The sequence below is a fragment of the Mandrillus leucophaeus genome, unplaced genomic scaffold (genome assembly GCF_000951045.1).
Source record: "Mandrillus leucophaeus isolate KB7577 unplaced genomic scaffold, Mleu.le_1.0 Scaffold666, whole genome shotgun sequence".
NCBI classification, from domain to species: domain Eukaryota; kingdom Metazoa; phylum Chordata; class Mammalia; order Primates; family Cercopithecidae; genus Mandrillus; species Mandrillus leucophaeus.
In genome coordinates, this window is record NW_012107208.1 from 1,046,481 (window position 1) to 1,051,046 (window position 4,566).

The 4,566-nt window shown below is 39.2% G+C and overlaps 1 protein-coding gene across 2 annotated transcripts in view; it reads left to right on the top strand.

The window, feature by feature from the left end:
* MAOB (monoamine oxidase B) overlaps window positions 1–4,566 on the top strand; it is a 130,854-nt gene that overhangs the window by 105,641 nt on the left and 20,647 nt on the right. The window lies entirely within an intron of this gene.

The following is a 4,566-nucleotide window of genomic DNA, read 5'->3' on the forward strand; positions in this document are numbered from 1 at the left end:
TGTTTCTTGTACAGTCTGTAGAACCATGAGCCAAATAAATATCCTCTTTCCTTTGTATATTACCCAGTCTCAGGTATCCCTTTATAGCAACACCAGCAGTCTAAGACACCAGCTAATAATATTTAAAAATTTTTTGTCAATCGGGTAGGAGAAATTACCTCATTTGTCTATAATTTGTAATTTTTATCATTAACAAGGTATCATTTTGTAAATTACTTTTGCTCATTAAAGTTTTTTTCTGTTTATATTGCAAATATTTTTTACCAGTGAATCAGTTTTTAATGATTTGTCATAAGATGGTTCCCCCTACTACATTCTATATATGGATTCTTTCTGTTCCACTGATCTTTGTCACTGGGTTCTAAATATTTTTGCAGCTCTACTCACTAAAAAATGTAGACATAAACTACCATTATAGGTATTCCTTAATTATACACAAGTACCTCTGAAAAATTGTATCGTTGTAACTATAAAACATTTGAAAAGTAGACTTTTTAAAAAGCTTAAATTGAAAAACTAGAATCCCTAGTATTTTCTTCCACTATCTAGATGTGCAGTCTAGGTGTACACTCCCACTTTGGAAAGCACAGGTTTATATTATCTAATCCTATGACAGCATTGTACTGTTTTAATATCTGTAGCTTTATAATATGTTTACAATATGTTATACTATGTCAGGTAGGACATTCCCTTATTATTTTTTTCCTTTAATTTTGTCCTTGGTAAACTTCTTCAGTTATTCATCCAGATGAATGTGATTATCATCTCATCAAAGCTCCTGTCTCCACACTCCTACATTACAAAAGCTTCTATTGAATTATTTTATTCTGAACATGCCTCTTTGTTACCTCCCAGAGCTACAATGGCTTTGTTTCTCTCTGAGAAAGTTAGCACTTTGGGGAAAATTTCTTCTACTACCTGAATTATTGGATCCTTCCCCCTACCTACCCCATCCCCCATAGCTTTTCTGGTTTTCTTGTTAGTTGTGAATTTGTTTCTGCTTTTGTCTTTGCCTTTATTCTTTAATAACTTCTTTAAGTGTTTGGATGTCCTTGAATATCACTTCTCTTTTTCTAAGAGTAAGGCCCTACAAAGCTGATGAGATGTTTTTTGTGCATGGGTGGGACTCTTGAGCTTTCTATCTGCAAGTGGCAGAAATCCCTTCTGTGCTGCATAGCTTGTCCTGGCATGAACATGACTTTTCTCTCTGCCCCTTGTCCTTCACCTCCACTAAGTGCACCCACTTGACTCAGAGGCCAGATTCACTCTGAAAAGGAAGTGTCCAAGGAGCCCCTCCATCGAGAACGCAGTATCTCCACCTTGGCCAGCCTGGCGTCCTATGCTGGTCCTGTCCAGCCGATCCCTACATGATCAGTATGCACATGTTCTTTGATCATATCTTGTCCTATTTGTCTCCTCTCTCTCTTGCCTTCTTATAACAGGGGATTCCTAAGATGGTTCTCTCGTATTTTTAAATCTTGAGTTCTTAGACTTTAAACATTTCTTCTTCACATACTTCAGTCTTTCTCAACATCTTTTCCTGCCCCAGCACATCTGAAGGACATTCAAGCACCCCTCAAGCCAGTGGCTGATTGGGACATTGATTCTAACAGGTACACAGTGGGGCGGGGTGCAGGAGGAGAGAAAGAGACAAGTTCCCTTTAAAAGGCTTCCTGGTTTGTCTGCTTACACACATATATGCACACAGGTTGGGGAGGTCCTTTCTCTGTTCTTTCTTCCTTATTTTGAAATCTTCTTGTTGGGTTTTCTATACAACATTTGCCGCTGAGTCTTCCACAATAATTTTATTCAAACAACCTCAATTTTGCAAGGAAATGATAGAGCAGGAGGAGTGGTACACTGCAGTAATATATTGTTATAACATTTCAGACTCTGCCCTGACATTTTCACTAGTGCCCTGTTACCGTCTTTTGAAATTGTATATACAGGCACACCTCTTTTTATTGAACTTCACTTCATTGCACTTTACAGATAATTGCACTTTTTACAAATTGAAGGTTTGTAGCAACCCTGCATTGAGCAAGTTTATTGGCATCATTTTTCCAACAGCGTGTATTCACTTCGTGTCTCTGTGTCACATTTTGGTAATTCTCACAATGTTTCAAACTTTCATTATTATTATGTTTGTCATGGTGATCAGTGATCACCTTTGATGTTACTATTGTAATTGTTTTGGAGTTTCATAAACAGCACTCATATAAGATGGCAAACTTAATTGATAAACGCTGTGTGTATTCTGACTGCTCCGTCAACCAACTGTTCCCCCAGATCTCTCCATCTTCTTGGGTATCCCTATTCCCTGAGACACAACAGTAATGAAATAGGGCCAATGAATGACCCTACAGTGGTCTCCCCAGTGTTCAAGTGAAAGAAAGTGCTGCACACCTCTTGCTTTAAATCAAAAACTAGAAATGATTAAGCTTAGTGAGGAAGGCATATCGTAAGCTGAGATAGGCTGAAAGCTAGGCCTCTTGTGCCAAATACCCAAGTTGTAAATGCAAAAGAAAAATTCTTGAAGGAAATTAAAAGTGCGCTCCAGTGAACATATGAATGATAAGAAAGTAAAACAGCCTTATTGCTGATATAGAGAAAGTCTGAATGGTCTGAATAGAAGATCAAACCAGCCACAACATTCCTTTAAGCCAAAGCCTAGATCCAGAGCAAGGCCCCCAACTCTCTTCAATTGAAGTTGAAGCTGCAGAAGAAAAGTGTGAAGCTAGCAGAAGTTGGTTCATGAAGTTTAAGGAAAGAAGCCTTCTCCCCATAACATAAAAGTGCAAGGCGAAACAGCAAGGGCTGATGAAGAAACTGCAGCAAGTTATCCAGAAGTTCTACCTAAGAACATTGAAAGAGGTGGCTACATTAAACAACAGACTGTTTTGTTTTGTTTTGTTTTGAGATGGAGTCTCGCTCTTTCACCCAGGCTGGAGTGTAGGGGCATGATCTCGGCTCACTGCAACCTCCGACTCCTGGGTTCAAGTGATTCTCCTGCCTCAGCCTCCTGTGTAGCTGGGGTTATAGTCGCACGCCACCACACCCATCTAATATTTGTATTTTTAGTAGAGACGGGGTTTCACCATGTTGGCCAGGCTGGTCTTGAACTCCTGACCTCAAGTGATCCACCCGCCTCAGCCTCCCAAAGTGCTAGGATTATAGGCAAGAGCCACCACACCCGACCGGAAACAAAAGTTTTTTGATGTAGACCAAACAGCGTTATATTGGAAGAAAATGCCATCTAGGACCTTCATAGCTAGAGAAAGGAAGTCAGTACCTGGCCTCAAAGCTTCAAAGGACAGGCTGTCTCTGTTGTTAGGAGTTAATGCAGCTGGGACTTTAAGTTGAAGTCAATGTCCACTTACCATTCAGGAAATTCTAGGATCCTTAATAATTATGCTAAGTCTACTCTGCCTGTGGTCTATAAATGCTATCAAACAGCAACAAAGCCTGAATGACAGCCTGTTTATTTATAGCATGGTTTACTGAATATTTTAAGCCCACTCTTGAGACCTATTGCTAAGAAGAAAAAAGATTCCTCAAAATGTTACTGTTCATGGACAATGCACCTGGTCACCCAAGGGCTCTGATGGAGATGTAAAAGGAGATTATTGTTGTTTTCATGCCTGCTAACATAATGTCCATTCTGCAGCCCATGGATCAAGGAGTAATTTCAACTTTCAAGTCTTATTATTTAAGAAATACATTTTGTAAGGCTATACCTGCCTTACAGTCCTCCTGCCTGTCTGATGGATCTGGGCAAAGTAAATTGAAAACCTTCTGGAAAGAGTTCACTATTGTCAATGCCATTAAAAACATTCGTGATTCATGGAAGGAAGTCAATATATCAACATTAATAGGAGTTTGAAAGAAGTTGATTCCAATCCTCATGAGCGACTTTGAGGGGTTCAAGACTTCAGTGGAGGAAGTAACTGCAGATATGGTGGAAATAGCAAGAGAATTAGAATCATAAGTGGAACCTGAAGATGTGAGTGAATTGCTGCCATCTCATGACAAAACTTGAATGGGGAAGTTGCTTCTTGTGGATGTGCAAAGAACGTGGTTTCTTGAGATGGAAACTCCTCCTGGTGAAGATGCTGTGAACATTGTTGAAATGACAAGAAAGGATTTAGAATATTACATAAATTTAGTTGATAAAGCAGTGACAGGGTTGGAGAGGATTGACTCCAATTTTGAAAGAAGTTCTACCGTGGGTGAAATGCTATCAGACAGCATCACAGGCTCCAGAGAAATTTTTCTTAAAAAAAAGAGTCAATTGATGTGGCACACTTCATTGTTGTCTTCTTTTTTAAAATTGCCACAGCCACACCAACCTTCAGCAGCCACCACCCTGATCAGTCAGCAGCCATCAACATAGAAGCAAGCCCCTCCACCAGCAACAAGATTACAACTCACTCAAGGCTCAGATGATTGTTAGCTTTTTTAGTAATAAAGTATGTTTAAATTATGTACATATTTTAGACATAATTCTATTACACACTTAATAGACTACAGTGTAGTGTAGATATAACTTATATGCACTGGGAAACC